The sequence below is a fragment of the Lagenorhynchus albirostris genome, chromosome 2 (assembly GCF_949774975.1).
Source record: "Lagenorhynchus albirostris chromosome 2, mLagAlb1.1, whole genome shotgun sequence".
Taxonomy (NCBI): domain Eukaryota; kingdom Metazoa; phylum Chordata; class Mammalia; order Artiodactyla; family Delphinidae; genus Lagenorhynchus; species Lagenorhynchus albirostris.
In genome coordinates this window covers 172,782,363-172,799,609 of record NC_083096.1, presented here as the reverse complement: position 1 = coordinate 172,799,609, position 17,247 = coordinate 172,782,363, and positions in this window count along the sequence as shown.

Here is a 17,247-nt window from a genome sequence, read left to right as displayed (position 1 = left end):
AGCGGTCTGGAAAAGAGCCCCCGAGGAAGCAGGGGCTGCAGTGTCTACTCCAGGCTTTTGCACACAGACCCCTTCTCACACCTGCACCCACCACTCAGTATCTGATGGTGGGGCACGAGCCAGGCTGGGACAGCCTTGTTCTAAATCACAGGGTCACGGACAGGAGGCTGGGCTACAGAGCAATGGCAACAACAGTCATTAGACCTACGCTCATGAAGCACTTATTATGTCCTGGGCACCAGAGCTCAGTATCTCTTTTAATGCTCCCAATAATCCTATGAGGGAGGGGTGACAACTCATTTTACAGATGAGAAAATCGAGTCTTCAGAGAGATAAAACAATTCGTCCCAATCGTCATAGTTTGAAAGAAGCAGAAGCAGAATTTGAAGCCAGCTGTGTGTGATCCCATCCTTAACCACCGCACTGCCCAGGCTTTATAAAATGGAAAATGGGATTTTTTTTTTTTTTACAGATTCCAAAGTTTCTCCACCCATTAATTTACTCAATCCTATGAGAAGGGCTGAGAAATTGCCTTCCCATTTTAGTGATGAGGAACTGAAGTCCAGGAAGGCAGAATGACTCACCCTGACGGGCAGCCAGGAACCCTGGGCTCCTGCCTCCTCTCCCTAGAAGTCTGGATTAGAGGAGGCTGCATGTCTAGGAGAAGCATTCGGGGTGCTGCTGACAGAATAATGATTATCATACACTCATTTCCTGAAGTATCATTCCCCTCTTTGCAGAGATTGCAGTTCGGTCATTAATAAGGGCCGCGTTCCCTAGTCTTCCATCTCCACCTCCAGTTTTGGAGCTCCCTCCCTCTGCTGCAGTTTAACCAAGTTAGTTATTAACTGCTATGTGCCCAGAAGGTATTTATATCAAATGTGCATTTGGAAATTCAGCTGCATTTGAAGTGTGGGTAACAAGCTGATGACCTGCTTGGGGACCAGGTAGGATCCAAGAAACGTGCTCCGGCAGAACACACCTTTGCCTGACCCTGAATGTATAGAACTGCAACCTGCTACCTTGAGAGTGGAAGCCTTGTAGGAGGCAGGGGATTGGCAGATGTGAGTATTGTCATTCCCATTCTTAAAACCTTTCAGTGGTTCCCCACCATCTATCCAGACTTCTCATTCCTTCTATCCATCCATCCTTCCTTCCTTCCTTCCATCCATCCATCCATCCATCTTAATTCACTGATTACTTCATTAATTCATTTAATGAAAGCTTACCTTATCCTTCTCTAATTTCCTATTTTCCAGAGCACTTACATTTTAATACACTCAGTTATCTCTCTCTCTCTCTCTCTCTATTATCTATCTATATATATCATCTATTATCATTATTATTTATTGCCTTTCAATAAACCAACATTTTCCCCTGCCCCTCTAGAATAAAAGATCCACAGGGCAAGAATCTTGGTTTTATTTACTGGTATTCTAAGTGCCAGTAGGCACTTAATAAACATTTGTTAAACGAGTAAATGAACATAGGTATAACATTAAGAAGATACAAATTTATAGGAATTAAGATAATATGGGAAACTTCAAGGTATATAAAGAAATGCCATTGTCTAGACCCCTACAGGCAATATTTCCTTCCATATGCCTTTAGTGCTTCTTATGAGGAAAAGTTTGAGATCACAGGCCAATAGGAGGAATTCAAGCACCTTACCTGGCATTCTGAGCTCTCCAACATCTGACCCTCATCCTTCTCTCCTAACACTATTCAACAGATCATCCAGTTATTTGGAATTGCTCACACTTTCCAAACACACTTTGAGCTACTTTTCCATACCTCAGGGCCTTTGCACCTACTCCTTCCCCTGCCGGAATCTCTTTTATCCTCTTGTCCCTCTGGAAAACATTCTGCACACTATTTGGGACTAGGTTCAGATTACTCCTCCTTTTGGTAGTCTTCCTAGTCTTTGTTCTTCCCATTCAGGGCAAAATTAGACTCACCCTCTGCCCCTTGTGACTCCCTCTACGGGAGAATATTTCACATGGTGAATTTGCTTATTTCTCTCTGTCTCCTTCATGATATGGGAGCTCCTTGGACCAGAAACTAATTCCTAAGTACCTAAGATGGAGTGGTAATTGGGGAATTATTGGACTAATAATTGTATGTGGAATTATTATAATGATAATGACTATAAATTATTCAGTACCTATCAGTTACTTTTCTAAGTGCTTCAGCTTTCAAACTTCATAATAACCCTGTAAGGTAGGAACTATTATTTTCCCCATTTATAGACGAGGAAACAGATGCAGAGAGATTATGGTAATTTACCCAAGATTATACCTTAATAACTGATGGAACCAGAACTAGAACCTGGGCAAGCTGACTTTGGAGCCCCTGGGCTGAATGTCTCTGTGACATTGAGAAGACTTTGCACATGTCTGCATCTCAGTTTCCCCATCTGTGCAGTGAATTGTTAGGGTGAGATAATATTTAGGAACTCTTTCATTGAGGAATCTCTTTTGTTTGTCTTCTATCCAGAGATGATGCTTCATACAGCAATCTCCTCCTTGTAGAAATATAATTGGAACCCCATAGACCTGGGAGAGGAGGGTACCAGCAAGCTTTTGTTTCTAGGACAGTTTTGGTCCGGAAGGATGAGCAGGGAGAGGGGTGACACCTGAAAATATCAGAGACTCTATCTGGACTCTGTTATATTGCACTGTTTTTCTTCAGTTCTTTTCTTCTCATCCTTCCCATGGCTTCCCTATAGAGGAAATATACTTTCCCATTGACTTTGGACTTAGCCATGTGACTTACTTTGGCCAATAGAATGTAAGTGGAAATAATCGTGTGCTAGTTCCAAGGTAAGATTTTTAGAGCCATGGCAAGTTCCTGCCAGCACTCTTGAGCTTCTGTTCTACATGAGAGAACCTGAGACCTGAGGTCCTAGGATAAAGACGTGTGGGACGGACCCGACGCCTACTAAAGCTTGGAGCCCAGCTGCACCCAACTTAACCCAGCCCAAATCAACTGAACTGTAGCTGACTTACAGATCTGTGAGTATGAAATACATATTTGGTATTGTGAGTCACTGGGAATTTGGGAATGTTTGTTATACAGCCTTAGTAGAGTGGAAACCTGACCAATATATAGAGGAAGCACCAGACCAGTGTGAGTGTAGCATCCTTGTTGAATTATATTGTCCTTCATCATATAGAGGTCTAACATTAAAGTCAAATTAACAATGACCCTTGAGCAAACAGATAACACTCAAACTTTCCAAATTCCCCCAATCCTTGCTATGCAGCATCTTGGGAAGGAAGACTTTGATGGACCAGATACCTGGTATCTGGCCCAGTATAGTGGCCTTTCTTTGTCCTAGCTGTCATATAGCTAGTGAAGTTTCATTTCCTCTGTTAATCAAACATACCTCCAAATAAAGTGCTTGGTCATAGCTTTCTAGAAGAAAGGATCTGAATTGGCAAGGCCTGTCCCCTCTGTGGCTTTTAGCATATTTAATCTAGAGCTAGGACTTCCATGGTTTGATACAGAGCATGGAGGAGTCTGGTGTGGACTATTTGAAATTTTAGGCAGAGAGGGAAGACGTCTCAGAAGAAAGGTTGATGTGTCCTCTCCTTCCAGCTCCCTGAATCTGTCATATGGGTGTGGGTGGGATCAGTGGTGTGTTGAGAGGGAGATGGAAATGGTGGGAGGGAACTTGGAAAATTTCTGTAATTTGGGGGCCTACAATCTTTATGACAGTCTTTCTTTCGGATTCAGGCTTGGGTTGGGCATTGCCTAACTCCCATGATTTGGCACATGCCAATAAAATCTCCTAAGATCTAGCTGGCCTGTTTTCTTCATTCTCATGTCCCAGTTCTAAGACCCCAGGGCCATGACTACAGTGATGAATGGGTCCGGATGGCTTATGATACTCAGACAGGTTGTCTCATCGGTCCCTGCATTAGTGTCCTATTGCTGCTGTAATAAAGGTGCACACACTTAGCGACTGAAAACAACACATATTTATTCTCCCAAAGTTCTGGAGATCAGAGGTCTGAAATCAGCTTTGCCGGGCTAAAGTCAAGGTGTCAGCAGGGCTGGCTCCTTCTGGAGGATCTGAGGGAGAATACGTTCCATTGCCTTCTTCAGCTTCTAGGGGTCACTTGCTTTCCTTGGCTTACGACCCGTTCCTCTCATCACTCTATCCTTTAGCTTTCATGATCACATTTACTACTGACTCTGATCCTTCTGCCTCCCTTGTGATTACGTTGGGTCTACCTGGATAACCCAGGTTAATCGTCCCATCTTAAGATCTGCAAAGTCCCTTTTATCGTACAAGGTAATATAGTCACACTTTCCAGGGATTTGGACATGGACATCTTGGAGGGGTAATTACTCTGCTACCCTGACGTTTCCTCCATGGCAGGGAAACCAGATATTATTACCTAGTTATTCCCATTTTACAGTTGAGGAAACTGAGAGCAGTAGATTACAGATCCAGGACCAGATCCCAGACTTCTGACTCCTCCTCTAAGCTATTCTTCTCTGTCTCCTCCTCCTCCCCCTCCCTTCCCCCTCCCTGGCCACCACCTCCTCCTCCTCCTCCTCCTCCTCCTCCTCCTCCTCCTTCTCCTTCTCCTTCTTCTTCTTCTTCAATAATACTAATATTCATTGAATGTTTGTGATGTGCCCAGCGCTCTTCTAAGCTGCTGTATATCTGTCATGCACTGTTATTACTCCCATTTTACAGATGAGAAAAATGAGGTTTAGGGAATTTGGGAAACTTGTGCAATGTCACATAGCCATTACGTAGTGAAGTTGGGATTCAAACCCAGGTCTCCTAATATGAAAACCCATGTGTAGTAGAGGCTGTTGGTGCCTTACCCTGACCCTCTTTGCCAGGCCAGTACACCCATCTGCAGCTGCTCTGTGTGTTGACTGCTAATAGCTCACAGCTGCCTTCTTCTCCTGAGAATTGCCCTTGGCCTCTAGGAGCCATTTCATCAAGAAATGCCTGGAAGATTACACCCTCTCCCAGGGGCACCCCTAGGAAATAACTGATTGCATAAAAATACACCGTGCTGACCCTCTTTTCTCTAGGTGGGACAACTCTGTGGTGTCATTCATGCTCCAGAACTTCCCATGGGGTTAGGCTGAAGCTAGACTTTCGCTGAGCCTACATCTTCATTTAGCTTCCTCCTCACCCCCATCCTGTTTTAGTCACTCCCAGTTTTCTCCTGAGAGCTCTCTCTCAATAAATCACTTACATGGCAATTCCCACCCCAGGCTCTTCTTGTAGGGAACCCAACCTATGACATGGCCTCAGTTAGGGTTTATTCAAGGAAGCAGAGCAAGTAAGAGTGCTAAAAAATACAGGATTTGTTATAGGGATTTGACCTTAATGCAATTTTGTGGGCTGATTAAACAGTCTACAGAGGGTTGTGGCCTCTGCCTCTGGTGCTAATCCTGAAGTCAGTTGGGCAGGCAGTTGGGACAGAAAGATGGATGGGCAGTGGGGAAAACAATGACTTCTGAAAGAATAAGCCAGAACCCACAGTGATGAACTGGAACTCGTGTGTATCTCTTGCCATCTCCAAGCCTGCAGAAGAAGCTGACACACTTCACCCTGGAGCTGCACAGCACCCAGTCTGGGATCTGGAGAGCCTGGAGGACTTGTAGCAGGGCTGCTGAGGGCCCAGGAGCTGCCCCACCCAACGTGGTGAGCCATGTGTGAGAACAACCATGCCTAATCCCACTGTGAACTTCTGAACGCAAACGTGGCTTCTGCTTCACTTCTGTCTTCCAAATCCCAAGCAAATTTCTCTGCTGCCAACAAAACTTAGAACCTTAAAGGGAAAGGGATTCTGAGAGATGCAGTTCCAGGTTAGTTAAGTTGACCTAGTAAAAACCACCATGGATTACCCATAACAACTTGGCACATTTACATACTTCTTTTAACCATATTTAACTTCCAAGTTAATATCCTAGTAAAATCATGCTTCCACCTCACGTAATCCCTGGTACAACAGAAAGCACAGTAACCTTCTTCCCTAAAATGGATACAAAATCTCTTTATTCATCTTTGGGAGATGTTCATACCTTTTCTAGCTCAGTCAAACTCCTTATTAGGTATCCCGTCATTTAAACGCTGAATGATCAGTTAGCTACTGTTAACACATCTTATGTTAGAGAATAGAGGAATGAGGGAGGGAGAAAAAGGAATTGATTAACATGTACATTAATATTTTCACATAAAATCAAGAAAAAATACTCAAATCGGTTATCTCTCTCATTTCCTCAACTGGTCATATATGTGATTGTAGTTGATATTTATAATTTTCTTCTTCCGCTAACCATTTCATAATCCATTTGCCCTCAGCAATAAACTTGGCCTTGGTCTAACTCAAAGTTTTATTCTTTACGGGTCTGGGACACCAGCTGTTCTACCTATAATGGGTGGTTGTGTTTTTTTAATTGAATTTCATCACAGAATATGGGAATATTAAGAAATACCTCAGGGGATCTCTTGAATTCAGTGTATCTTCCTGTTTATCCGCATTGTATAGCAGCAACCCTTGCTATTCAGGATTAATCACTCTAGCCATTTCTACACCCACTGGTTCATTGGCGTGGAGAGCCCAAAGTGGGCAGATAGCAATCTCAACTCCAGTTTAATGGGACTGTTGTTGTGTCTCCTGGCATTCCTCCTTTGGGAACTAAGACCTCTAGACCAACAGAACCTAAAGTCATGGGGACAGAAAGCAAATATTTTGCTAGTGGATTACACAGGATAATAGTGAGAGGAGCCACACCCATTTCCACCTCTTGATACCTGGACCTGGGAATCTTGGCTGTGAAGTGAATAAATTGTATATTGGTTGTTGACTTTAGAGCATCAGCTGCTTCTTGGAGGATGTTGCCCCAGGCCTGCAAGATGTTGTCACAAGACTGACGCCATAACCAAGCCTTCAAAAGGCCATTCTGCCATTTTGTCAGACCAGCTGCTTCAGGGTGATGGAGATCACGGTAAGGCTAGTGAATTAACTGAACATGGGCCCATTGCCACAAGTTACTTACTATAAATGATTTGAAGCAAAGCTGTGTGGATGCTTTGATGGTGATCAAGGTTTTCTGTAGCTCCACAGATGGTGGTTTTGGCAAAAGCCCTGTGGGATGGGGAGCCAAATCCACATCCCAAATAAGGGTCTGGATAAGTAAAAGGGAACAAACATGGTGCGATACTGGGGGTTCGGTGTTGGACTCTGCAGTTGGTACTTGGGACTTAGCAGTGACTGTGGCCAGATCAGCCTTGATGAGTGAAAGTCTAATTGGCTGAACCCACGCATAACCTCCATCCCTCCCACCATGGCCATTTTGTTCATGAGCCCACTGGGCAGTGATAAGGAGGTCTTGGGAAAGAGTTTGACTGAAATCCACAAAATGGATCATTTTACTCATCTAGTTATTAAGGTCCTCCTTTATTGAGGTCACTCTCTGATGAGTGTGTACATAGGACACAGATACATTCACCCAATCTTCCAATTTGGAAAGTTTTAGCATGTACCTCTTCTCAAGACCTCACTTCAGCAATTTTCCAATTATGTTCCTTCCAAGTTCCTGACTCATGCAGCCAAATTGTTAGCCACAGCCCATGAATCAATGTAGATTCATACCTGTGACCGTGTCTCCTCCCAGGCTCAGTGAACAATCAGGCTCCCTGCTCAAAGCTCTGCCACTGGGAGGATTTTCCTTCATCACAGTCCCGAAGAGTGGGGCTATGGTGACGCAGCTGCCCCTTTTGGGGTAGTGTCAGCCTATGCTGCAGAACCCTCTGTAAACCAGAACCATTTTTTTCTGCCTCAGTTAACTTGTCAGGGAATTCCACAGGAGGCCACATGTGTGGGTTGAGAGACAGGAAGTGTTGCAGCCTGAGAAGGGAGGGGGCATTTGGAGTATTTCCTCAGGTGACTTCCTTGTGCCTTTCCGACCTGCTTCAGCTGATGTTGTATCTGCCACTCCTATCTTATGATAATATGGCTTCCACAAATGCCTAATTTTATGGTTTGGTTGCTCAGGCAACACCCAGTACATGATGGGCAGCTCAGAAGGCACAGTAACTTGGTGGTCCATGATCAGCCTTTCCTTACAAGTTTCAGCAGCAGCACAGAAGCCATGTCTCAGAAGGAGAATAATTATCTCCAGACAGTGGCATAGCTTTTCTCCAGAATCTCGAGTCTGTTCTGTGATTCGCCTAGGGGGCCTGCCTAAGTCTCCATACAGCATCCCTATCTACCTCAGACACTTCAGGCATCATCAGATCTTCTGCGTCGCACAGCCCAGCTGGCAGAGCAGCTTGCAGGGTAGCGTGCACACGTTGGGGGCGGACGAGCAGGTCTTGCATGATAAATCCACTTCAGCATTCCAGTATCCCTAAGCCTTTGAATACCTTCCTGTGCAATCTAGCAGGCAAGTGCTGGCATTAGAACTTCCCTTAGTGTAGGCCATCTTCGTATCCAGGTCTTAGTCACGCAACCAAGCACTATTAAAATCAGTCCCAGCTGACTGAGCTAATGCATTGAATCCACAATCTCTGCTTAATGCGTCCAGGTCAATGAATTTGGCCAGATCCAACGCTACATTTTTTTTTTTTTCCTCTGATCCAGCATACTTAGGGTTCATTCCCAGAACTACAGAAAAGGGGATGCTGGGAAATGTAGTTGTAGCTTAACAAAGTTGACATAGTACAAAGCATTGTGGATACCTTGCCTTACTTTATCATGTTGCCTCTTTTCAATCTCCAAACAAAAATACTTCTCGATTTCCCCTGAAGTGGAATGTGTGTCTTTTTAGAACTACAAGGGTAAGTGCAATAATATTTACGTCCCAGGCTGAAACCCAAGGTCACTGGTGCTCCCTTTTAAGCCTTGGAGTCACACTCATTCTCTACTGAGGGTCCCTGTCTCTTTGTAATGGTAGCTACCCACCTCCAGCCTGCCATCAGCACTTAACTCACATCATCTTACCTATTTCTGACAACCTTAGGATAAATGATTATCCCCATTTTACAGATGTGGAGACTGAAGACAAGGGAGCAAGGCTGTACAACTGGCAAGGGATAGAACTGGAATTCAGACTCAGTTTCCTGCCTCTGTAGCCAGGGCATACTGTGGGGAATCATCTCCCTCTCTCTTTTCCCTGCTTGGGCTAATATGTGTTCCAGGTTACTGGTGATGGATCAGATATGGAATCCCAGAACTACAGACTGTCCTCACTAGACGGAGTCCTAAAGATCACTTGAGAGTTGAGGAAATCGAAGCCCAAAAAGGTCAGGCAATTTGTCCAAGGCAACCCAGTAGGACATTAACAGGGCTTGCGCACAAGGTGATGGCCAGGGATGTACCTATGGGGGTGTAAGAATTAAATGGTTGGATGTTTGCCATTCCAAACATGCCTGATCCACCTCAGCCTTTTTTTTTTTTTTTTTTTTTTTTTTTTTGCGGTACGCGGGCCTCTCACTGTTGTGGCCTCTCCCGTTGCGGAGCACAGGCTCCGGATGCGCAGGCTCAGCGGCCATGGCTCACGGGCCCAGCCACTCCGCGGCATGTGGGATCTTCCCGGACCGGGGCACGAACCCGTGTCCCCTGCATCGGCAGGTGGACTCTCAACCACTGCACCACCAGGGAAGCCCCACATCAGCCTTTGACCAAGGCAGTGTCTGTTCAGGAAATCACATACTTTTTCCTGTTGTCCCCTCTGGTCCAGCTTGGCTATACCCAAGCTTCATCAGTTGGTTACTTGATTGGCCCCAGATCCTCAGACAGAGTCCCCGTTTGCTGGTCCCCAGATGCCCCTTGGATTTCTTCAGCCTCCTTTGGTGCAAAGGGAGCCGGGAAGCTCTCTTCTTGATCTGTTCTAGGAGCAGGGCAAGGGATTTCATGGAGCTAGATGACCTATTCCTTGAGGACTGGCCTGATTTGTGTGCTCAAATAAAAAGACACATGCAACATGGTCTTATTTTGAGCTCATGCAGGCCCAGCTAGTGTGAAAACTCCTGTTCAGGGGCTGACATCTACAATTTAGTGGTGACATTCTCTAGGGCAACCAGCAAAAGTGGCATTTCCTTGACATGTGGTCCATTCAACTCTCTATCCTCACTCAGAGCCTGAGGAAATAGCAGACATCAGACAAGGAAGGCTTAGGCGGGCTTTACGCATCCATTCAACAAATATCACTGAGCACCCTCCGTGGACAGGTGCAGCTGGAGGGGCTGGGTAATGTCAATGACAAAACAAATAATACATTGCTCTGTGGAGTTATAGTCTAGTGTGGAAAGACAGGCAATTAAATAAAAACAATAAATAGCTAAATTACATAGTATAGTAAAGGTAATAGGTGATATGGGAAAAGGAAAAGTAGAGAGTAAGAGGAAACAAGAGTGGGAGGAAAGTTGCAGAATTACAGGGGATGGTGAGGGAGGGTCTCAAGGGGAAGGTGAGATTTGAACAAAGACTTGTAGGGAGTGATGGAATTGGTCCTGTGATGTCTAGGGAGAAGCATACCAGGCAGAGGGAACAGCCAGTGCAAAGGCCCTTGGACAGGGGGATGCTGGTGTATTCCAGGAACAAAAAGGAAGCCACGGTGGCTGGACCAGAGGGAAGGGGGAGAGACAGGGGAGAGGAGGTCAGAGAGTGGGGGCAGAGGAGCGACAGGCTAACTAAATTATATAGCATAATAACTTATGTTTCTAAAGGGGGGAAGAAAGGGGGCTGCTGCAGTAATCAGGTGAGAGATGATGGAAGCTCAGACCAGGATGGATGCAGGGGTAGGGGTGAATGGCCATCAGATTCGTGAAGATATTTTGAAGGTGGAGCTGATAGAATTTGCTCATGGTTAGATGTGGAGTGTGAGAGGAAGAGAGAGTCAAAGAGGACAACAGGCTTCTGAGCAACAAGATGGAAAGGATGTAAAGCAGAACTTTCTGACTGGCTCTGCCACTAACTGGCTGGGATACCTTGGGCAAGCGAGTTACTTAACATCTCTGTGCTTTAGTTTCCTTAACTGTAAATTTGAAAGAATAACAGTCCCAACTTCCTAAAGGTATTATGAGATCTGACCTGGTACATAGTAAGTGCTCAATAAATATTAACTCTCATAATTATTATCATTGCTGTTGTTATTGGCATCGAATCTAGACTAGGAGTCAGCAAAGTACAGCCTGAGGGACCTGTTTTGGTAAATAAAGAATTATTGGGTCACAGCCGCACCTGTTCGCTTACACATTGTCCGTGGCTGCTTTCCTGCTCCCAGGTCAGAGCTGAACAGTTGCAACACCGTATGATTGCAAAGCCAGAAATATTTACTTCCTGGCTCTTTACAGAAAGTTTGCTCACCTCTGTTCTAGACCAAAATGGCTCTTTTTTCAAAGTGTGTTTCAGTAAAGATTCCTCATACTTTTTCTGAGGTGACAGGACAGGGGTGGGGGTGGAGTTGATGACCTTTGTGTCCCTCTCCATCCCCGACACTCTGAGACCTTCCTTCCAGGCCTGTGGCTAGTCTGAAGCTGGCTCTGGGAGAGATGCTGGGGGCCATGCACCCCTTCCTTCCCGAGCATGGTGCTCGTAGTAACCACCTGCCCATCACAGTGCCTGGGCGACACGATGCTATAGAAAAACACGGCTGAGTGGAGGGATGAATAGCTGATGGAGTGCATGGCCCTGGAGAGTCAGATCCTGACCTGCCAGCAGCTGGGGCGTGTACCTCCACCCATCCCTGCCTCCCTGCCACCTTCCTGGGCTCTGCAGGGCCTCTCTGGGCAAAGCTACTATTGGCAACCGTCTTGGAAAGAAGACAGACCAGCTTGGGAGGTGTCTGGCCAGGGTTTGATACAGCTGCGCCCCTCACTGGCTGTGTGACCTGGGGCAAGACACCTAGCCTCTCTGAGCCTAGCTTCTCTCATGTGGAAAAGATGGATGGTTTTTATGTTTGGTCCCCAGTGGAAACTCATTTTCTCAGGGACCTTGGCTGCCTTGTCTGACCGAACATCAGGGCCCAATCACGGTGCTCGGCACACGGCAGGTGCTCAGAAAACGTCTGTCGAGGGAAAAAAGGGGTGCAGAACCCACAGAGTGTGGGTGTCCAAACCATGGCCATTTATGATAATCATTTTGCTATAGATTGTAGGGTTCTCTGAAGCCCAGTGTCTCTACCTGCAGGGGCAGGTGCAAGTTCCAGGACACAGGTGGGGCTGTACCAACTGCAGGAGGAAGGAGAGGGCCCGCAGAGGCACAGGTATGTTCGGATTCCTGCTTGAAGGTGGATGAGAGAGTGAGGACCATGGGCAGCTCTGACATAGAGAGAGACAGGTGAGAGATGAAAAGACAGACGGAAAGATAGATTGACGGATAAATACATAGAAGATGGGAGAAAAGGCAGACAGGCAGGTTGCCAGGCAGGCAGATAAAGAGGTGGGTAAGTGACGGCTGGTGTCCTGTGCACCTGGCCCCTCCTTCTTCCTCCTCTGCTGTCACCCACTCCTAGTAAGACAGACCGGCCCCTGTGTTGACTCAGTGCCTGAGGGGTGCCGGGGCCAAAGGGAAATTTCTGTGGGCAGCAGGGCCACATTGCCTGTGTCGGCCTTTATGGGCAGATGCTGAGCGAGGGGTGAGTCAGTACAGAGGGAGGCAGAGTGGCTGGAGAGCGTGGACCGGAGGTGGGGATTGTGGGTTTGAGCCTCAGCTCTCTGCTTCCTGACCCTGTGACTTGACCAGGCCTGTGCTTCTCCTCTGGACCTGAGAGCCTCCTGTGGACAAGGTCACGATGAGAGGTGGCGGCGGGGATGTCTCCGAGGTCGGGAGGTTTGCGCAGCTGTGAGTGGCGATGATCACTCTCAGGTACCCGGGCACCCATCTGACAGCGACTGGGGGAGGTGAGTGACAAGACGCAGAGCCGTAATGAAGGGAGGACGGTTGGCATCTGCTCGTCCATCTGTGTGTGGATCTGTCAGCTCCTTCGGGGCAGGCGCTTAACAATGAACCTGGGAGGGATCGAAGTCACAGTCGTTGGCTTGTCAGCCAGACTGCCCGCCTCCAGGGGCTGCCGGTGGAGCTCAGTTCCCTTGCTGCACGGCGATAGGCCCGGCCACTGGGCGCAGAGCACACGTCGCTGTCCCCCAATCTCACAATCACCCCACAAATTTATCGTGATATCCGGAGGCAGATCAGCCATGTAGTTTGCAGAACCCAGTGCAAAATGAAAATGCAGAGACTCTTGTTAAAAAATTGTCAGGAATTTCAAGACAACGACAGCACATCTGTAAACCAAGGCCCTACTGTATGCCTGCAGGGCCGGGCCTGTCTGGGGCGCTCGGTCCCTGACTGTGTGGTGGTCGGGGGAGGGAATTGTTAAAGACAGGGGCTGCTAAGCTGGGAAGTCCGCAGTCTATGCCTCCATTCTACCACTTACTGGTCCCTTAATCTCTCTGTGCCTCAGTTTCCTCATCTGTAAAATGGGAGTAATAACGGCACCTAAGCCTTAGACTTGTGGCGTGAAATGAATGAATATGACTAATCTGCTGGGCACTGTGCCTGGCAGTCAATAAATATCAGTTATTGTTATCATCCTGCTGACCAAGCTGCAGAGCTAGGAGGTGACCGAGTCCAGAATTGGAACCAGGGTGGTCTAGGTCAAAGTCTCCTTCCCCAGCCCAGGATTGTGCATTGGCCTTTCCCACACCCTGCGGTCCCAGGGATGGGTAGGCATTTGCCTTGTCTCTAGAGGTGCTCACGGCTTGTCATCACCTGCTGACCCTGGCTCTGAGCACCCCCTACTCCACCCCTTGAGTCCCACAGAGCCTCTTCCTGATTTCCTCCGCCTCTCTTCCTTCCCCACGAAAGTGCCCTTGACATTCACTCTCACTGGTCTCACCTGAGTCTGAAGGCATGGGCTGAAGAGGGGGAGTATCTGGGAGACGTGAGGGATACACAGAGTGTCCTCAGAGGCAGGGGTGAGTAGAGGAGGGCCACTTGAGACAGGGGTGGGTTTGCAGCCCCCTGGGTATTCCTTATACCTAAGACACCACCCGTGAGCTAGGAGCCTTTGATCTGACTTCATATGTGAGATTTAGGTACATCAGATAACCGTAGATTTATATACTCTCCCCACCAAATGACAAAGAACAAACTCAGGCAGATATTCCACATGTGGACATGGTAGGCAGGCCAGCCTTGGGTGGGAGGTTAGCGAGAAAGTGTGGGGAGTTGGGCTGATCAGGGGGGACTTCCTGGAGGAGCTGCTGCTTTTTTAAAAAATATATTTTTTATTATTTATTTATTTATTTATTTAGGCTGCGTCGGGTCTTAGTTGCGGCACGTGGCATCTTTCGTGGCAGCGCGCAGGCTTCTCTCTAGTTGTGGAGTGCGGGTTTTTCTCTTCTCTAGTTGTGGCATGTGGGCTCCAGAGTGCATGGGCTCTGTAGTTTGCAGCACGCAGGCTCTCTAGCTGAGGCACAGGAGCTCAGCGGTTGTGACGCACGGACTTAATTACCCCACGGCATGTGGCATCTTAGTTCCTTGACCAGGCATAGAACCTGCGTCCCCTGCATTGGAAGGCGGATTCTTCACCACTGGCCCACCAGGGACGTCCCAGAGCTGCTGCTTTTGCAGGCAGTGCGAGGCTGGCAGCTGTGCCTTTTCGTGCGGCTGTCCCCCATCACAGGAGAGCATGTTGCCATGACAGCAGGCACTGAGCCTTGGTAGGAGGAAGGTCTAGGCGCCCTCTGGTCCTCTGCATCTGGGGGCCCCAGAGGTCTGACACCATGGGTGGGGGACACCAGGAGGACAGCTGGGTGAGGCCAGGCAGAGTGAGGCAGAGGTTGGCAGGCAGCTCATTAGGGCCTCGTTAGGGCTAGGCTGGTGTCTGGCATTTATTCTAAGTAATGGGAGGTCTTGGCAGAGTTTTAGCGGGGACATGATCTGATTTGATTTAAGGTTTTGAAAGATCAGTCACTCTAGTTGGGTGGAGAACGGAGGCTAGGGAGCTAAGAGTGGAGGCAAAGAGACCAGTGAGAAGTCGGCATCAATACCAAGGCGGGAGGTGATGGTGGCCAGGACCAGGGTGATGGGGGACGGAGAGAAATGGGTATATTGGAGATTTATTTTGGAGATAGAATTTCCAAGACAGTCTACTAGTTTTGAGGTTTGGATGAAAGAAAGAGAAGAATCAAGTGTGACTCCTTGGGAGGATTGGGGAGGAAGATATAGAGGGGAAAGGAGGATTCCTATTTGGGGCTCGTGGAGGCTGAGCTGCTAGTGAGATCCCTCAGGAGCGCTGGCGGGAGAGCCTGGGGCTCAGGAGGGAGAGCCTAGCCCTCCCCTCACTGCCTGAATTCATATTCAAGGGTTGCCCAGGGGGTCATCCCTGCCGGAGGGATGATTATTCTTCCCACACAAGCTTCTAGAGAGAGTCTAAAGGTAGAATCCAAACAGCAGGCGTGGAGAGCAGGTGGGGGGCTCATTCAAATGGGTGCTTTCTTTAGGGGCTGTGGATCCTCATAGAAAGTCCCTCTGTGCCGTCGTGGAGGTCGGTAGATCCTACCTCTGAAATGAAGGATTTTATGTAGTCTGGGGAGAGGAAAGGAAGAAAGAAGAGAAGAGGCGACTGAGAGAATGAGGCAGAAAGACTAAAGCAGAAATGGGAGGGGGTGGGATTAGAAAGACAGAGCTAGAATCAGGAGGAAGGAGGATGGAGAGAGGAGGATGGACATGGAGGTAGCGGTGGGGATGGGCTCAAGAAGCAGATGCAGGTGTGCAGAGAGAGATGGAAACGCGGACGGAGAGCGTTCTCAGTCAGGGTCCCGGGGGGAGACAGTGGGCACATTCAGAGCACGCTTGAGAGTTTAAGGAAGGGACCATTCACAGAGACGTTGTGGGTTTGGAGGGAGCCCGTGAGGGAGGGCAGAGCACTAGTGAGGGGTCGCAGTGAGAAGCCAAAAGCCAAGGTGAGGGAGTGGGTACCAGCCTCCAGCAAATGATGGATGGGAGACACAGCAGGACACAGAGGGGCCGGGGCTGGGGGATACGTCCTCCACAGCCTCTCCTCGGGCCTCGGACCTCCTGTCAGTGCCTCCTGGGTCACCAGAATCCAAAGTCAAGGGATCTTGGTGATGCACCTGAGAGGTCAGGCTTTTGGGGCACAGAGCCAGGCAGGGAAGAGCAGGACAGGGATCTGGAAGGGCAGGTGGAGAATGCCTGGCACAGAGAGGATGAGACGAGCAGTGGAACTGTGGAAAGATGGGGTTGATAACGGAGACGAAGTTAGGAGGTAGAGACAGGAGTGAGAAAGCACTGACCCGGGGAGAGGGAGACAGAAATTTAGGAAAGGAGGGGGCCATCAGCTGCTGACGTCCCCTGTGTTCATTGGCCTTGGTTTCCTTAGAGCCATGGGACTGGGGCCCCGGATAAAACATTTTTGTCCCTAGAGCTCTGAGCTCTCTCCACAGAGGCCTTTGCTCCCACTCTCGTGTCGACACATGAGGATCATTAAAGGAACATGGCCCTTGATGTCATGGTCCTGGGTTTGGGTTTGAACCTAATGAAGTGTAGGCGTCCCTGCCCCATCTTGCCATTGCTTGTGGAAGTCAGGGATGCTCTGGATACGAGGAGGCAGCTGTCTTCCGAGCATTCCAATGCCAGCTGGGGGCCAGCTCTCCTGCTACTCTGCCTGGACTCAGTTAACCCTGGGGCTGAGAGGGTTAGGCCCTCAAAGGATGCTGGGGTCCCAAGCAGAGGCTTGGGCGACGTCCTGGCTGGTGGTGGTTTGGGAGGGTCCCGGCTCTTGGAGGTGTTTGAGATAGACACCGTCCGCCCACCCCACCCTGTGATATGGTCGGGGTGAGAAGCTTCTATATTCTGATGTGCTTGAAAAAACGTTTCCCCCCGAGTGATGGAGCTTTGATTGCTGTCTGAGGACTCTGAGGAAGACCCAGGCAGGGTCATTTCACGGGACCCATCGAGTCAGCCCAGGAAGGACCTGGGCAGCTTGAGGAGCCTTTGGGCTGCTGGTGACACTTCTTAGCTCCCACTGAAGCCCAGTCTGGGAGGCAGCTTTCCAGAAGCATCTCTGCTCCTTCTCTGTCCTGCAGCTGGGCTGACCACAGCCTCCTTCCCGAGCAGCCCTTCCCTGGCCTCCGTGAGGGGAGGGGGAAGGGAGTTCCTATTGGTCAAGCTCCTGCAGAGCCTGTGCTGGAAACCCTCACTCCGAGGAGTGGTTACGAGCAGAGTCTGGAACCAG